General features: G+C 47.6%; 1 protein-coding gene across 2 annotated transcripts in view; it reads left to right on the top strand.

Moving 5' to 3' along the window:
* Positions 1–19,624, top strand: part of LOC147701197 (B-cell receptor CD22-like) — a 339,266-nt gene that overhangs the window by 27,059 nt on the left and 292,583 nt on the right. The window contains exon 1 of one of the 2 annotated variants that reach the window (XM_086929942.1): positions 692–774. The exons of the other annotated variant lie outside the window; for it this stretch is intronic. The gene's annotated coding sequence lies outside the window, so the exon portion shown is untranslated. Of the gene's footprint in view, positions 1–691; positions 775–19,624 lie in introns of those variants that run through there. 2 annotated transcript variants of the gene reach the window in all.

Here is a 19,624-nt window from a genome sequence, read left to right as displayed (position 1 = left end):
GCCTAGCTTGCCCCTTGTCTGAATTATATAGGGGAAGTTCTCAGGAGAAGGAGACTGCAGCGCGGTAGAGCGCAGTCCTCTGCCCAGAAAAGGAACTTTAGGGAAGTGATTCCCAGAATACTTTTACCGAGGCTGAAAGGGTGAAGAACTGGTGAGGAGTTTATTGCCTTGAATCACGAGCATTTCCCCCCTTGTTCCCTGTACCTGGCTGTCCTGACTCAAGTGAGCTCCCTGTGACTGCAGCGGGGGCTGGGAGCGTGCTCCACTCGAAGTGCCTCAGGGAACACTAGTTGTGTAATCGGGCCGCCTTTGTGCCTGTGACCCGTAGTGGCGGCGGACGCTGTGGTGGTAGGTTGATTTCTCTGCGCTGTGTCCTGCTAGCGCTGATCTGACCCGAGTAGCGAGGAAGCCAGTGTTTGTGGGCGGGGACGGAGGAAACCGAACCAAGCAGCCTCCAGCCGAAGCCACTGCTCACTCGCGCATGCCCGGTCGTACCGCTTCCCTTCAGGAAGGCGGAGGCGGGACCAGGCGGGGAGGTGCCGAGCGCCGAGTGCCGAGCAGAGGCTGTGGCGTGTGTCATCGTCTTCCCCGCTCGAGCGCCTCACGAAGGGGTCGGCGCGAGCGGGAAGGAGGGGTTGTGTACCCCGTTTTGCCTCTACATCAGCCCCAAACCGTGCAGCGGACCGGAGGAAGATCGGCTGGGTAAACACGACCGGTGAGGAGCCACCGGTCAACAGAGACGCGTGGTGACTGATAGAGCGTCTCAGCTGAACAGTAAGGAGAAGGGGTCCTTGTGGGCTCGGTGTGGAAAGGGGAAGAGCGAAACCGGCCAGACACTAACAGTTAACTTGCTCCTCTCCCTTCAGCTGCAAACAGGAAGCGGGGATCAGTGGGAGAGTACAAGGTTGATTCCAATATTGCTGGTACCTGTTCACCTGAAGGAGTCATTAGATCCCCATAGGAAGTGTGGGTGCTGTCACACAGGTCTGAGATCCTAAACCCCCCTTTAAGGCTGCCCACTTGTTGTGGGGAAAATTACCTACAGTGGGAGGAGGGTTAGAGCACCACATTGCTTCTACACTTAATTAAATATGAGAATCTGAGGTAAAGGTACTAGAGTTGTGTAGCTGATAACCTTAGTTAGCCTTCCTGCCAGATCTGTAGCAACTGCTTAACTATATTGAATTGAATTTTCACCTCCTAGAAGGAAGCTGTAACAGTAAAGTTTAACTAAGAATAGAGCTTAATGAGACGTTCTGCTAATTCTGTAAATGTGATGATTTGATACTTTTGAAAGTGCCTTTAATGATTAATTGACAAGTGTATTGTATTGTTGAACAAAGTGATAATCTGCTAGTAATTTAAAAAGTCTAACTGCTGATTCTAAAAGTGACCTGAAATGCTCTAAGCTATTTATATTGGGAGAACAGAAAGAATATTATTTTTATATAAAGCAGTACGTATTTTCATATAATTTTGGTGTGGTGTTTTCTTTTTGAGTGCTATTGCGTAGAATTACTTTTGGGTGGTCTGCAACCTTTACACTGTGCCTCTGATATGCTAGTCTTGCCCTAGGCCAGGCTACCTAATTCCAACACACATGTACTATGTTTTACATATGTACTTACTTTGACATGTAGCACTGAGATATCCATTCACTCACCAATACACTCATGCACACAGTCAACCGCCCATACAGCTGTTTCCACATGCACTTTTGAACCCATACATCTAGTGAATCTACTGCTCACACATCTATGCACAGAGTCATACACCTCCCAGCCACCCATACACACACTCAGTCTCCCATACAAATACTTGGGCAACCAATCAATAACCCATATAGTTACTCATATAGCTACTGATAAACACATGCAGCAGTTTACAGAACAACAGACATAATGATGCACAAATTAAGACAGTTTAGTCACTAACCCATACACTCAGTGAGCCACATTTAATCACTCACTCATACAGTCAGTCATGCACCTACTAAATCCTTCATCCAGACACTTATACATCCACTCATTCTTCAATATGTAAGACATATTTTAACTTTACAGAAACATACAGTCACTGGATGTTGTCATCAGTGATGTCATCAGTGATGTCATTTGAGATGTCATCAGTGATGTCATCAGTGATGTCACTGACCATGTCATGAATGATGTAATATGTGACATGATCAGCAGTGGATTGCGGGTGCGCAATATATAGTTAGTGCAACTAACTATATATGCGAATTTCAATGGTTTTGTGTGAGTAACATAAGGTTTTGTAAATGCTAATTCCTAACTATATATGGTCTATAACCTATGTTTTTTTCAGTGAATTTTCAAGGTTTTGTAAATGCTAATTCCTAACTATATATGGTCTATAACCTATGGTTTTTTCAGTGAATTTCAATGGTTTTTTTAATAGCAAATATCAAAAGCTGTAAAATGTATTCTTCTTTTAAAGGAAAAATATATTTTATATGTATTTAATATAATTTTTTTATGTATAAACATTTTTTGAGGGAACGAATTTATCAACTATCATGCTGAAGAAGAGTGTGGGGAAAAAAACCAAAGAGGAGGACTAATAGCAAAGCACAATCAGTTCAAAAATACAATTGCTTTAAAGCATGAAGTGCTTTTCCACACATTTACATTTAAATAACCCATATTAGAACATACAGAATATCTATAGAGGAGACGGTGTACATTGAATTTTAGACTCTTCATTGGTACCTACATGTTGGTACTTACATCACCCACACAACACAACAGCTCTATTCAGAGCTACCCTACCTCAAAGCACTCTAAAATATTATTTTACTATTTCCCTTGGTTTTCCCCTTGTTACGCTTTCCGGAACGCTACCCGGTGCGCGGACCGGGCGCTAACAGTGCGAAAATTTGAAGAAAAAAAAAAGGTTTATTTTTTTACATATATGGGCCTCCACAGCCACCCTCAGAAAACCTAGGGGGTCAGGATATGTCTCCCGTGCCCCCTTATACCCATTCCCAACATTGCTTATCCTCCATCTTCTGACTAAATTCGTTCGAAACACAAGATGGCGGACTCCCGTTACGCTACCGGTGAGCTACCCGGTTCATGTACCGGGTAGCGCTTCCACCGCGAAAAATCGAAAAAAAATGTCTTTTATTTTTTTGCCCTGCGGGGCCCTTTAATAGCCCCCACATCAATCCTAGGGGGTCAGGAGGGGTCTACCTTGCCCCTTTCATTCATTTCCCCCTTCGTTTATTTTCACCTCTTGTCTCTCGATCCTACCGAGAGACAAGATGGCGGCTGCTCCGGACTGTTTAGAATGTTGAGAGTCACCGGAGAGCCAATCCGCTTCTCCTCGCAAAGTTCCGTTACGCGTCTGGTACGCGAACCGGGGCACTAACCGGGACGCTGTCACAGATATATATATTTTTCTGAAAGTTAATTTCTCAAAATCCACTGGAGCACATACCTTGAGATATCTCGGGCAAACAGTCTCTACAATTTTGCCAAGTTTCATAGAAATCCATTCAGCCGTTCGAGCTAAAAGTGAGTCCAACCGCCCTATGGAAAACTCAATGTTAAAAACACGTTTTGGGACCCCCCTTTTTTCTCGGCCCCCACTTGACGAAACCCCCCCCAAACTCTCAGGGGACGCTCAGAAACAGAATGTGCTATTTTCCTGACAATTTCAGCCAATTCCGTTCATCAACCCCAAAGTTATTCAACATAGAATTTTCAGAAATCCCTATTAAAAAAAAACCTAACTATATATACCTACTGGCGACCGCCAGTAGGTAATATATATATATATATATATATATATATATATATATATATATATATATATATATCTATATCTATATATATATATATATATATATATATATATATATATATATATATATATATATATAACATTTCTATGGCAAAATGAAACCCCTCATTTTGTTCCTTTGCAAATTAAATGTTTTAAGTGTTAATACTTTATTCCAATCAAGATGACTTCAGGTGTGCCATACTGTTGTCATAAGTAAGACTGTTAGCGCTCTAGTTGTTCTTTAGAACACTCTGGGACATTCTGTCACTGGGCTATAGTTGGGCTACATCTGGCTGATATTTGGGCTACATTTGTTTTTTTTGTCTCTGGTGGCCATCTTTGGGCTACATTGGGCTACAGAAACAAAATGTGCCATTTTCCTGAAAATTTCAGCCAATTCCGTCCATCAACGCCAAAGTTATTCAACATAGAATCTTCAGAAATCCCTATTCAAAAAAATCCTAACTATATATACCTACTGGGTACCGCCAGTAGGTAATATACTCTGTAGATCAAATAGGCACATTCACATAAAAAGAAGTGCATTTCAGTGCCACAACTAAATGCTTTATTGCCATTCTTAATTTTGTAGTCATCCATGTCTGTTTAAACCTTCTTTTAAGTAACAGTAATTCAAGGTCATTACTATGAATCATATTTACCTGGGATGTGCATGAAAACTAAAAAAAGGTTTTCCTATCTGCTGCACAGTACAGCTGCATGTCAGAAAGCACCCATACTCTTTTATTAAAGGTATATACAATGTGTACTTGTTTAAAAAAAAATAAGAATGGTATTGAATGGTATTAGAAGCATATGGTCACCATATTGTGAATGCCTTATCTTTATTTTTTGTTCAATATATGTTTCCAATTAAAAAAAAATAACCGTTACATCATTTGCAAAGGCCACCACTGTTGCTTGTTTTTCTCTGACATGTATTATCAGAGGCTTTAGTCTTCACTCGGCTTTGGCAGTGCTCTATTTGATTTCTATGCCATCTCTAATATTTATCTTCCATTTATTAGACTTAAGTGTTCAGAGTTGACAGCTTGCACGCGCTCGAAGGCACAGAGGTTACGTGTGTGCCAGGCTGGCCTGTGTTTCCACTCCGTGAAGTGAAGGCCTTCTCCGCGCACTGGAACACTTATGTGAAAAGTACCTTAGATGTGCTTTTGGGAAAGCTGTCAATAAGGGCCTGTCCTTACCCTAGGCTTGAAAACTGTGCATGACGAGGAAGGTTGGGTGCAAACCAGTGCCCCTCTTATCTAAAGACCAGCTGCGCCCGGCGTCTTCCTGAGGCGCTCAGGCGTGGCCTCCAGCTGATGCGCGCTCTCGCTGGTACAGTCAGGCGTGGCCCCTCAAGGGCAGTGAACGTTGCCTCAGAGCACCAGTCAATTCTCACTTCTTTTCCAGGAAACTGCAAGAAGAAGTTGCCTCCTGAAATAGCAGTGTTTCGTGGGTGGGCTTCCTTGCACGCACCCTTGCATGCTGCACTAACCAGCGAATGGCTGCCCAAGATCACACGAAGTGACGGGCCCAACACTAGCAGAAACCGTCTCAAGGGCTCTAGCGTTGACTGTCCACTCTTGTTACAGCTGGTGTGGCTCGCGGAGATGAGTGTGTGTATGTGGACTGGTTTGCTCAAGTATGTAGGAAGGTGGACATCTGACTATGGTTACCCCCAAACTTTTTGCCTGGTGTTTAGCTGGTTTTTGACATAGTTGGCCTGGGATCCTGCTATTCAGGGCCTTAGGCTGATTGCTCTCTCCTTAAAATGGACTCCATGTACCGTAGGTGCATACACAATTGGAACTGGTTCAACTTATAGGCCCCTGTAACAGTGTGCCATAGGTACCCAGGGCATAGGTGCATCCAAGGCCTACCAGGGGCGGCAGCATGTATTGTGCCACCCCTGGCCTGGCCTCCATATTTTGACACAACTGGCTGATCACTCAGCTGGGGTAAGTTGGTGTAATCACCTCTTGCTTACATATAGTATCCCTATTTCTAATCTTAACTGGACACATGTTAACCTATAAGCCATTCCTATGGAAGGCCCCTGCAATCCTGGGGGCAGAGTGCGTGGTTTCATGTGAGATGGTGCTCTAGCATGAGCTGAGCCTGTCTGCAGCTGTCCGGAACCACTCCCTTAGCTGTTCCGGGATACTGCCATACCATATACTCTTAAGTGCATTATAATCCTCGCGGTTATATGCTAACTTTGGTTTGGCTTTATCAAAACATGTCGAGTAAGGTGTCATACGAATTGGAATACTATCCCCTCGACCGTTCTGTCGACGGGGATAGCATTCCACCCTTCTAGAGGGACACGACATGTGTGTAGCCTTAACCCCGGTTAAAGTTAACCAGAGCCTCAGCATCACAAAACGGATGCTGCCACCACAGACACAAGTCTGACCTCCTGCTGCTGGGAGTCCTTCCAGCGAGGGAGGCTTGGACAAAGGGTTTCCTGCCTTGGGAGGTGCGAGCACCACCCCAGGCAGGGTTTTGTGTATTGGGTAGGACAGGGCTGAATAGATTGAGACAGGCCCGGGGCACACAAGGTGTCCCGTGCATAAGCCAGTCCAAACCGGTCCTTGGACTTTCCTGACCCAGGGCTGGCGAGGAGCTGGACAAAGGAAAGGGGGTGTAACCGCCCCCCTTCCTGGTCCCACCCAGAGGAGGGACCTAGTAGGTGATCCACCCCTCCGATTGGGAATAAGAGTGGGAGCAGTGCCATTGCACAGCAGATCATCCTGAAATCAACTTTAAACAAAGAAGAAGACTGGACTTCGACATTCTGCTGCACAGAAGACTGAAGAGAATCTCCCTTGTGGCCTAGGAGTGGCCACCCTGTGAATACAGGTACCAACCAGCGAATCAACGTCTGATTTGCCGCCGCCTCCCGCCGGAGCCCGAGCCCAGAGCCTGACAAGACCTAGACTCCCCAACTTCTCACAGCCCAATCCACAGTCCCTGCAAAGAAGGGACCCATGGAGGTACGGAGAGACGTGGGACCGGACATCTTGGAAGACACCCGAAGAGCTGACTGCGCAGCATCAGAGGCATCCTCGACGTTGTGCTTTGAGGACTGAAAACCCCCATCACCGAGCAGTCTTTGCACCGAAGATATGCCCCCCAGCATCTCCACAATCTGCGTGGGGCCCTTTTGCATTGTGCCACTCGACGCGCCATCCCAGCCACTAGCCACGTGGTCAGCGGCCATCTTGGCAACGAAACCGAAGAACTACACTGCGGGTCTAGTTGCTCCAGACTTGCCCTAGCTCCGGTAAAAAGGAGCCGCCGCTCTGACCTTGCTGGCCCGAGTAAGAAGCCTTTTTTATCTCCTGCATGGCTTGCATTAGCCAAGGCCTGTTTGCTCTGATCAAGTTGCCGACACCGCCAACAGCGAGAAGCCTACGTGGGACAGCTTGTGACTGACTCCTGGACATCCTTGACCCCCGGTGTCTACGTGGCTGCAGAGAGAAGCTACACCTCAACGCCTGTTTGCACCCGAAATCGCCTGGTTCCAATCTGGTTCCACGGTAGTCACTGGCTAGTGACTTTGAACATTGTCTCCTCTGCTTTCAGGTCTTCACATCTTCAGATCCACCCTTGGATCCACCGGAACTCTTCACATCGAGCCGCCTGCAGCATCTTCAGCTCCAAGCACCATCGACCAGCGTGACGAAACCCGACACATTTTCGACCCTGTGCACCCGCTTCCTGTGGGTGAGGTAAACCAGCAACGCTGGTGTTCCTACACTGGTACACACCTCTAGGGCCTGTGTCTCAAGTTTCAGCTTTCTAGGTCACTCGGAAGGTTCCGAACTAACTAACTTTGTACTTTTTATGCACCATAGACTTTGTATTGGTGAGTGCGTGCACTTTAAACACTGCACCCGAGTCCCGTGGGCCTTTCTCGACTTAGTCACTGCTAGTCCCGATCAGCTCCAGCGATTCCCAAGGCCCTAGGCCTGTTTCCTTTTAGATTGGTATCTCTTATACCACTTTCTTAGTATATGGTTTAGGTGGCCCCTAGGGCTCATGCATATTGTGCAACATTTGTGTATTTTAAACTGTGTTTTGTTCAACGCTTCTGTGCTCATAAAGAGTTCAGGGGATATTTGTAGTTAATAAATATATATATATTTTCAATATATATCTGTGTGGTGTCCTTTCATTTGGTATTCAAGGGGGTTGTGTATGGTAATACAGCTGGCTTCACATGCCTTTCAGAGTTTAGCCTGACTGCTTTGTCCACGTTACCACTAGGATAACTGGTCTATAAGGTTGACTTACAACCGATCATCATAAGGGTTGCTTGGCATGGTACAAAGTGATCACTAGAATTAGTGAGCATTATATACCAGGCCAACTTCTCACATTGGTGAGCAGCGGATTGGGATCTGAGCTTGCTGTTGTTTTACCATTACAATCTTTGAGATTATCATTTGAAAGATCATACAGGTACCTGTTAGGTACATATAAAACAAGACTAGTATACATAAGTTCTACTGAACTTAGTTGTTGTAGAGGATAGGGAGTAGCACACCCTGACTACAACTACTAGATAGGTTTAGTAGGTAAACACCGGTGTAGGTAGATTGCAATACATCCACCACACTAGAGCAATGTCTGGAGCAGAGGGGTCCACTGGACTTACTCCTGTTGAGAGTGACCCTCCAAAGGCACCATCCGGATTTGCTATATTTTCCTTTAAGGAACTAAGACAGCTTTGTGTCCTAAGGGGTCTGAACACAGGGCCATCCCCTACTACAGACCACCTTAGAGAGCTCTTAGACCAGTCTGAGGCTCTAAAGACCTCTAAAGCAGACCCCACAGGGAATGCTGAAGGAGGCTCTCCTTCTGAGGATGACAATACTGATGCCCCTGTCCCTATAATCCTAGTAGATGAGGAAGCCCCCATCACTGGAGCTCCTCAGGTAGATCCAGAGGAGGAAGAGGAAGAAGAGACAGAAGGGGGAGCAGTGATTCTGATGATGGTAGACTTAGTCAGGTGCCAGCCAACAGGCCCAACCAGGCTAACTTAAGTATATTTGGGACTGAAGCAAGGATGACCTTGCCCAGGCACCCAAGTGGACTTAACCAGGGGCATAGGAGGAGGAGGAATCACTCAGGTGAATCCAATACCTCCCAGGCCTCTAGAGGCTCTCATGGTCATTCCAGAAGGGAGATGACTAGCCCTCAGAGAAGGGAACATGAGGCCAAAATGAGAGAGGCTGAATTGAGGATCCAGAGACAAGGATTAGAAGTTGCCCTGGCCCAAGAGAAACTTGCTAGAGCAAGACAGCCTAGAGAGAGTGGATTAGGATCCACTGGTGGCAGCACTATCCCTAAGGATAAAGACAGGTCTTTTGATACAAGAAACCTGAGTAAGATTGTGCCCCCCTACAAAGCTGGTGATGATATTCACAAATGGATGACTGCACTTGAGGGAGCCTGCAAGGTATAGCAGATCCCTCAGGAGCAGTGGGCAGCAATCTTGTGGCTCTCCTTTGAAGGTAGAGGCCGAGACAGACTCCTCACAGTTAGTGATGGGGATTCTAGAAACTACATGGTCCTGAAGAGTGCTCTGATTGCTGGGTTAGGCTTAACCACTGAACAGTACAGGTTAATGTTCAGAGACACCCAGAAGACACAGACTCGGGACTGGTCTGAATTTGTTGAATGTGCCACTAAGGCTCTGGAGGGCTGGTTGCTGGGAAGTAAGGTTACTGACTATACAGGATTGTATAATTTAATTATGAGAGAGCAAATCTTAAGTAATTGTCAAAATCAGCTTCTACATCAGCACCTGGTTGACTCTGATCTGACCTCCCCACAAGAATTGGGTAGGAGGGCAGACAAATGGGTCAGAACCAGGATCAGGCCTAAGAACCAGGGTGGTGACCAAAAGAAAGAGACTACCAAGCCTCAAGAGAAGGGTGGGGATAAAAGTAAGGAAAAGACTTCCCCAGGGCCCCAAAACTCCAAGAATGGGGGTGGGTCCCAAGACACTTCTTAAACCCATAAAAAGCCTTATTGTCATACCTGTAAACAGGTTGGGCATTACAAAACAGACAGATGTTGTCCAGAAAATGGCCATAAAGAGAATATACCTCCAGGTAAGGCTTCAACCCCTCCTGTCACTGTTAGCAGTGGTCCCCCAGGTGGTGGGAGCACCCCCAAGAATTTGGGTGGGTTTACTTTTGGAGGACAGGTGGACTCTGGCCTATCCAGGTCCCCTAACTCAGATACTCTTGTCTATGAGACTGGCATGGGGCTTGCCAATTTCACAGCTTGCCCAAACACTTTGAGCAAGTATAGACAGGAGCCCCTCATCAATGGCTTGAAAGTTGAGGCCTTCAGAGACACAGGGGCTAGCATCACCATGGTGGCTGAATGTCTAGTCCCCTCAAGGCAACTTTTACCTGATGCCAGATATCAGTGACAAACATTGATGGCATAGAAACCAATCATCCCATGGCAGTAGTCAATCTTAGCTGGGGAGGTGTCACTGGCCCAAAGAGAGTGGCAGTGTCAGCAAACTTGCCTGTAGATTGCCTACTGGGTAATGATTTGGAGATCTCAGCCTGGGCTGAGGTTGAACAGCAAACCCATTCTAGAATGGTAAATCTCCATGGAAAGGTTAGTGGGGCTGTGATGGCTTCAGCCCCAATCCAAGATGCCCTTCCTGAAAAGGTTGGGAGGGCTGAGCAAACCTCAGCCCCATCTTTAGCTAACTTCCCTCCTGAAAAGAGTAGCAGGGCTGTACTGGTAACAGCTCATACCCAAACTGAGTCTCCTCCTGAAAAGGTTGGTGGGGCTGTGATGGCCACAGCCCAAACTCAAACTGATACATGGGTAGTGAAGCCTGAAATGATGGATCACTCCACCCAAATTGAGAGCATTGAGGAGGAAGAGAAATATCCCTCCCACCAGACTTTAGGAAAGGATCAGCCTCCTCAGGGAACTGATCTTACCCCTGATGAAGGAACTGTCCCAGAGGTTGTTAGGCCTGGCCTGAAAGAGCCTCTGATGGCAGTGGATCCTTCTCAGGTGGGACCCAGTCTGGAGCAGGTAACCTGCCCCTCTCTACCTTGCCTTACTCAGCTCAGGGCTGCAGAGGACAAGAAGGACAGTGAGACCCAAAGGGACCCCTGTCAAATAAAGCACCCCCATCAACAGATTAGGGGCACCAAAACTAGTAGCCCTAGTGAGGTGAAAAGTTTAAAAACTCCTGAGGGAGCCCCCTTAAAAGTAGTTAGGGACCTCCCATGGAAGGATTCTGTTGGGCACAGCCAAACCTGGGACCCTAAGGGCCCAAACCTGAACTGTCCCTCCAGTAAACCAGAGGGACCCAGCCTCCAGCTTTAGGTAGCCAGAGGTTGACCCTGAGAGCACAGTGCAACTCAGTCGAAGAAAGAAAGGCACACATGGTGGGGAGTGATTGGAGGAAGCTGAGTCCTACAGAGGAAACTCACTTCAGTACTTCATCTCAACACCAGCCTTTGACTTTGCAAAGACACACCACAGGTAGAGATTCCCTATGGTGGAGACCCTCAGATACCCTTAGGGTGAGGGATTGCTTAGCGGACCATGAGGCAGGGGGTTACCAAGCCAGAGCTGGTACTTCCTTATATGACCACTTAGGCAATAAAGGCTTACCTGGTCAAGGATAGCCTTATCTCCTTTCGTTTGGAGGGGGGGTTATGTAGGGAGGTGGACATCTAACTATGGTTACCCCCAAACTTTTTGTCTGGTGTTTAGCTGGTTTTTGACATAGTTGGCCTGGGATCCTGCTATTCAGGGCCCCAGACTGATTGCTCTCTCCTTAAAATGGACTCCATGTACCTTAGGTGCATACACAATTGGAACTGGTTCACCTTATAGGCCCCTGTAACAGTGTACCATAGGTACCCAGGGCATAGGTGCATCCAAGGCCTACCAGGGGCTGCAGCATGTATTGTGCCACCCCTGGCCTGGCCTCCATATTTTGACACAACTGGCTGATCACGCAGCTGGGGTAAGTTGGTGTAATCACCTCTTGCTTAGATATAGTATCCCTATATCTAACCTTAACTGGACACATGTTAACCTATAAGCCATTCCTATGGAAGGCCCCTGCAATACTGGGGGCAGAGCGCGTGGTTTCATGTGAGATGGTGCTCTAGCATGAGCTGAGCCTGTCTGCAGCTGTTGGGAACCACTCCCTTAGCTGTTCCGGGATACTGCCATACCATATACTCTTAAGTGGATTATAATCCTCGCGGTTATATGCTAACTTTGGTTTGGCTTTATCAAAACATGTCGAGTAAGGTGTCATACGAATTGGAATACTATCCCCTTGACAGTTCTGTCGACGAGGATAGCATTCCACCCTCTAGAGGGACACGACATGTGTGTAGCCTTAACCCCGGTTAAAGTTAACCAGAGCCTCAGCATCACAAAATGGATGCTGCCACCACAGACACAAGTCTGACCTCCTGCTGCTGGGAGTCCTTCCAGCGAGGGAGGCTTGGACAAAGGGTTTCCTGCCTTGGGAGGTGCGAGCACCACCCCAGACAGGGTTTTGTGTATTGGGTAGGACAGGGCTGAATAGATTGAAACATGCCCGGGGCACACAAGGTGTCCCCGTGCATAAGCCAGTCCAAACCGGTCCTGGGACTTTCCAGACCCAGGGCTGGCGAGGAGCTGGACAAAGGAAAGGGGGTGTAAACGCCCCCCTTCCTGGTCCCACCCAGAGGAGGGACCTAGTAGGTGATCCACCCCTCAGATTGGGAATAAGAGTGGGAGCAGTGCCATTGCACAGCAGATCATCCTGAAATCAACTTTAAACAAAGAAGAAGACTGGACTTCGACATTCTGCTGCACAGAAGACTGAAGAGAATCTCCCTTGTGGCCTAGGAGTGGCCACCCTGTGAATACAGGTACCAACCAGCGAATCGACATCTGCTTTGCCGCCACCTCCCGCCGGAGCCCGAGCCCAGAGCCTGACAAGACCCAGACTCCCAGAATTCTCACAGCCCGATCCACAGTCCCTGCAAAGAAGGGACCCGTGGAGGCACCGAGAGACGTGGGACCGGACATCTTGGAAGACACCCGAAGAGCTGACTGCGCAGCATCAGAGGCATCCTCGACGTTGTGCTTTGGGGACTGAGAACCCCCACCACCGAGCAGCCCTTGCACCAAAGATCAGCCCCCCCAGAATCTCCACGATCTGCGTGGGGCCCTTTTGCATTGTGCCACTCGACGCGCCATCCCGGCCACTAGCCACGTGGTCAGCGGCCATCTTGGCAACGGAACCGAAGAACTACACTGCGGGTCTGGTTGCTCCAGACTTGCCCTAGCTCCTGTAAAAAGGAGCACCCGCTCTGACCTTGCTGGCCCGAGTAAGAAGCCTTTTTCAACTCCTGCATGGCTTGCATTAGCCAAGGCCTGTTTGCTCCGATCAAGTTGCCGACACCGCCAACAGCAAGAAGCCTACGTGGGACAGCTCGTGACCGACTCCTGGACGTCCTCGACCCCCGGTGTCCACGTGGCTGCAGAGAGAAGCTACACCTCAAAGCCTGTTTGCACCGGACATCGCCTGGTTCCAATCTGGTTCCACGGTAGTCACTGGCTAGTGACTTTGAACATTGTCCCCTCTGCTTTCAGGTCTTCACATCTTCAGATCCACCCTTGGATCCACCGGAACTCTTCACATCGAGCCGCCTGCAGCATCTTCAGCTCCAAGCACCATCGACCAGCGTGACGAAACCCGACACAACTTCGACCCTGTGTACTCGCTTCCTGTGGGTGAGGTAAACCAGCAACGCCGGTGTTCCTACACTGGTACACACCTCTAGGGCCTGTGTCTCAAGTTTCAGCTTTCTAGGTCACTTGGAAGGTTCCGAACTAACTAACTTTGTACTTTTTACGCACCGTAGACTTTGTATTGGTGAGTGCGTGCACTTTAAACACTGCGCCCGAGTCCCGCGGGCCTTTCCCGACTTAGTCACTGCTAGTTCCGATCAGCTCCAGCGATTCCCAAGGCCCTAGGCCTGTTTCCTTTTAGATTGGTATCTCTTATACCACTTTCTTAGTATATGGTTTAGGTGGCCCCTAGGGCTCATCCATATTGTGCAACTTTTGTGTATTTTAAACTGTGTTTTGTTTAACGCTTGTGCTTCTGTGCTCAGAGTTCAGGGGGTATTTGTAGTTAATAAATATATATATATATTTTCAATATATATCTGTGTGGTGTCCTTTCATTTGGTATTCAAGGGGGTTGTGTATGGTAATACAGGCGGCTTCACATGCCTTTCAGAGTTTAGCCTAAGACTGCTTTGTCCACGTTACCACTAGGATAACTGGTCTATAAGGTTGACTTACAACCGATCATCATAAGGGTTGCTTGGCATGGTACAAAGTGATCACTAGAATTAGTGAGCATTATATACCAGGCCAACTTCTCACAAAGTAGACCCTGCACTGAGTGTGACTGGTGATGGAGTAACCTGCACTGAGTGTGACTTGTGATGGAATAACCAGCACTGAGTGTGACTGGTGATGGAGTAACCTGCACTGAGTGTGACTTGTGATGGAGTACCTGCACTGAGTGTGACTGGTGATGCAGTAACCTGCACTGAGTGTGACTGGTGATGGAGTAACCTGCACTGAGTGTGACTTGTGATGGAGTAACCTGCACTGAGTGTGACTGGTGATGGAGTAACCTGCACTGAGTGTGACTTGTGATGGAGTACCTGCACTGAGTGTGACTGGTGATGCAGTAACCTGCACTGAGTGTGACTGGTGATGGAGTAACCTGCACTGAGTGTGACTTGTGATGGAGTACCTGCACTGAGTGTGACTGGTGATGCAGTAACCTGCACTGAGTGTGACTGGGATGGAGTAACCTGCACTGAGTGTGACTTGTGATGGAGTAACCTGCACTGAGTGTGACTTGTGATAGAGTAACCTGCACTAAGTGTAACTTGTGATGGAGTAACCTGCACTGAGTGTGACTTGAGATGGAGTAACCTGCACTGAGTGTGACTTGTGATGGAGTAACCTGCACTGAGTGTGACTTGTGATGGAGTAACCTGCACTGAGTGTGACTGGTGATGGAGTAACCTGCACTGAGTGTGACTGGTGATGGAGTAACCTGCACTGAGTGTGACTGGTGATGGAGTACCTGCACTGAGTGTGACTGGTGATGCAGTAACCTGCACTGAGTGTGACTGGTGATGGAGTAACCTGCACTGAGTGTGACTTGTGATGGAGTACCTGCACTGAGTGTGACTGGTGATGCAGTAACCTGCACTGAGTGTGACTGGGATGGAGTAACCTGCACTGAGTGTGACTTGTGATGGAGTAACCTGCACTGAGTGTGACTTGTGATAGAGTAACCTGCACTAAGTGTAACTTGTGATGGAGTAACCTGCACTGAGTGTGACTTGAGATGGAGTAACCTGCACTGAGTGTGACTTGTGATGGAGTAACCTGCACTGAGTGTGACTTGTGATGGAGTAACCTGCACTGAGTGTGACTGGTGATGGAGTAACCTGCACTGAGTGTGACTGGTGATGGAGTAACCTGCACTGAGTGTGACTGGTGATGGAGTAACCTGCACTGAGTGTGACTTGTGATGGAGTAACCAGCACTGAGTGTGACTGGTGATGGAGTAACCTGCACTGAGTGTGACTTGTGATGGAGTAACCTGCACTGAGTGTGACTGGTGATGCAGTAACCTGCACTGAGTGTGACTGGTGATGGAGTAACCTGCACTGAGTGTGACTGGTGATTGAGTAACCTGCACTGAGTGTGACTGGGATGGAGTAACCTGCACTGAGTGTGACTTGTGATGGAGTAACCTGTACTGAGTGTGACTTGTGGTGGAGTAACCTGCACTGAGTGTAACTTGTGATGGAGTAACCTGCACTGAGTGTGACTGGTGATGGAGTAACCTGCACTGAGTGTGACTGGGATGGAGTAACCTGCATTGAGTGTGACTGGTCATGGAGTAACCTGCATTGAGTGTGACTGGTGATGGAGTAACCTGCATTGAGTGTGACTGGTGATGGAGTAACCTGCACTGAGAGTGACAGGTGATGGAGTAACCTGCACTGAGTGTGACTGGTGATTAAGTAACCTGCACTGAGTGTGACTGGGATGAAGTAACCTGCATTGAGTGTGACTGGTGATGGAGTAACCAGCACTGAGTGTGACTTGTGATGGAGTAACCTGCAGTGAGTGTGACTGGTGATGGAGTAACCTGCATTGAGTGAGACTGGTGATGGAGAAACCTGCATTGAGTGTGACCGGTGATGGAGTAACCTGCACTGAGTGCGACTGGGATGCGGTAGCCTGCTCTGAGTGCGACTCGTGATGGAGTAACCTGCACTGAGAGTGACAGGTGATGGAGTAACCTGCACTGAGTGTGACTGGTGATGGCGTAAGCTGCACTGAGTGTGACTGGTGATGGAGTAACCTGCATTTCTGAGTGTGACTGGGATGGAGTAACCTGCACTGAGTGTAACTGGTGATGGAGTAACCTGCACTGAGTGTGACTGGTGATGGAGTAACCTGCACTGAGTGTGACTGGTGATGGAGTAACCTGCATTGAGTGTGACTGGTGATTGAGTAACCTGCACTGAGTGCGACTGGTGATGGAGTAACCTGCACTGAGTGCGACTGGTGATGAAGTAACCTGCACTGAGTGTGACTGGTGATGGCGTAAGCTGCACTGAGTGTGACTGGTGATGGAGTAACCTGCACTGAGTGCGACTGGCGATGGAGTAACATGCACTGAGTGCGACTGGTGATGGTGTAACCTGTACTGAGTGTGACTGGTGATGTAGTAACCTGCATTGAGTGTGACAGGTGATGGAGTAAGCTGCATTGAGTGCGACTGGTGATGGAGTAACCTGCACTGAGTGTGACAGGTGATGGAGTAACCTGCATTTCTGAGTGTAACTGGGATGGAGTAACCTGCACTGAGTGTAACTGGTGATGGAGTAACCTGCACTGAGTGTGACTGGTGATGGAGTAACCTGCATTGAGTGTGACTGGTGATGGAGTAACCTGCACTGAGTGCGACTGGTAATGAAGTAACCTGCACTGAGTGTGACTGGTGATGGCGTAAGCTGCACTGAGTGTGACTGGTGATGGAGTAACCTGCACTGAGTGCGACTGGCGATGGAGTAACATGCACTGAGTGCGACTGGTGATGGAGTAACCTGTATTGAGTGTGACTAGTGATGTAGTAACCTGCATTGAGTGTGACAGGTGATGGAGTAACCTGCACTGAGTGTGACTGGTGATGGAGTAACATGCACTGAGTGCGACTGGTGATGGAGTAAAATGCACTGAGTGCGACTGGTGATGGAGTAACCTGCACTGAGTGTGACTGGTGATGGAGTAACATGCACTGAGTGCGACTGGTGATGGAGTAACCTGCATTGAGTGTGACTGGTGATGGAGTAACCTGCATTGAGTGTGACTGGTGATGGAGTAAACTGCACTGAGTGTGACTGGTGATGGAGTAACCTGCACTGAGTGTGACTGGTGATGGAGTAACATGCACTGAGTGCGACTGGTGATGGAGTAAAATGCACTGAGTGCGACTGGTGATGGAGTAACCTGCACTGAGTGTGACTGGTGATGGAGTAACATGCACTGAGTGCGACTGGTGATGGAGTAACCTGCATTGAGTGTGACTGGTGATGGAGTAACCTGCATTGAGTGTGACTGGTGATGGAGTAAACTGCACTGAGTGTGACTGGTGATGGAGTTCTGTGATCTGTTGAATACTTCAAGGCTTCAGCCGGACTCTCAAAGATGGCGCCGAAATTACAAGTTCCACTGAAGCTAGGGCTCCCAGTTGGGTTTACATTATTCTATGAGCACACACTCTTGTGAGGCCGCTATCAACGCTGTTGGACTTCACAAGGAATTCGCACAGCCTGAAGGTTACCAGCGCATAGTTAAAAGGCTTCATCCAGATGCGGCATGGTAATATATTTTTGCAACTCTTCCAACATATACATCACATCTTATTAAAACGTTGGGTTATATTTACAAGTGAAGTGGCGGAGCGAGGATTTAGCCTTGTTGGCATAACGCCGCCCTCCACCACTTATGAAACACAGGGCTGCACCGTGTTTACAAGAATACGGCACAGCACTGACTTTCTCCTCCCTGCGCTGGCGCTAAATTTAGCAGCCTACCACTAACGCAGGCACCCTTGCTTGCATTGAGCAAAAACATTGTTTATGTGCAGGAAGGTGTACCGTCCTGCACATAAACACACTGAAATGGAGATTTGTAACTTCTGTGTCTCCGCTTCCAGGAAGGAATGAAAAACGTGGCAGCCTGGATAAAGGACAGCTGCTTGGAGCTCAACTCGGATAATGCCAAGGTCCTCGTCCTTGGACCCTGTACCTCCGCCTGGGACAACACCTGGTCGCCCTCCACCCTTGGGAACCCACACACCCCTACTGACCACCCTCGGAACCTCGGCATCATCCTTAACTCCTCCCTCACCATGAACTGCCAGATCAACACTGTCGCCTCTAATAGCTTCAACTGCCTTCGCAACTCCAAACCTCATGTGCCTAGTTTTATTTATAATGCTTGGAACAGCTAAGGCTCAAAGATTGTTGTAATTTAGGATCCCCCCTTGCCTCAGATTCAGGGCCCATAATGCGCTATCAGATTAATCGATATCCACAACTGAGGTTCTTCACTATAACAATACATTTAAAGAACACAAAGCTCCACGAGGAAGACAGAGAGTTAGTAACCTTTCAAACCATAAAGATTTACTGAAGGATTTAAATGTTTATAAATTCAAAATCAACAAATTAGGGTCAGTCAGCAATCAACACATGAGTGCATTAGTACATATGAAGGTCAATCTAATAAAAGTCATTTCAGTAAGAAGACAAATTATTATAAAGTCACATCAAATGGAACAGTTAAGTAAAATCAGTTCTCCCATAAAGAGCCCATAAAGAGAGCTCCCTGCTATCCTCTAAAGTGTCCGGCAAGTGGCTAAGAGCATTCTGTAAAATATCTGATCTGTATTCTACTCTGCAAGAGCTTAAATCACACAAATGCTAACATTTGCTAGACCTATGAAAGGGCGGGATTTTACTTCTAGAGTCTGTTTACTATTCTCAAAAATTCCAGACACAGGTCGACTAGACCTTTTTACCTGTCATAGATTGAATTAGGAAATCTTGTTAAACAATGATTAGTCAATATCATACAGTTCCTCTTTTACCCCCAAAGAACCACTGACTAGGAGCTAAGTTCAAAGATTTATTACAAAGCCAAAAACAACTGGATGTATAAGCATCTCAGCAGAAGGTTCAAAAGATAAACAAGCACTAATACAAACAAAATCCTACGGAAGAATCTTAGACGACTCAGAAACAATACCAGAATTAATTCAAGAATCATCAGGCTAACAAGAATTGCTACCACTTGAGTTTTAGTAAGCATTTGTAAAAGAAATAAAATCCAGGTTAATCTGTACCTACGCTACCCTAAGTGACATCCCTACTCAACAAGGTCCCATTCAGAAATAGGGTGTCAGCAGTGGTGACTCTCAAGAGAGTTCACTCACCTTCCTTCAATCTCAATCTTCAGGCTACTCAGTCATCGCTAAACTCTCAGCCTGACCAACCGCTCTCGTTGACTCCTCAGCCCATCTGCCCTGTCTCCCCCTCGGGGTGCTGTCCCTAATACAAAACCCCATAATGCGAACGACACGCCTTCAGGTACGACCCTCTCGAAGGTGTCGGTTTCCAGAACTTTCCAT

Source organism: Lissotriton vulgaris, chromosome 7 (assembly GCF_964263255.1).
Source record: "Lissotriton vulgaris chromosome 7, aLisVul1.2, whole genome shotgun sequence".
NCBI lineage: Eukaryota > Metazoa > Chordata > Amphibia > Caudata > Salamandridae > Lissotriton > Lissotriton vulgaris.
Note: the sequence above shows the minus strand (reverse complement) of the source record. Positions and strands in the feature narration are given on the sequence as shown.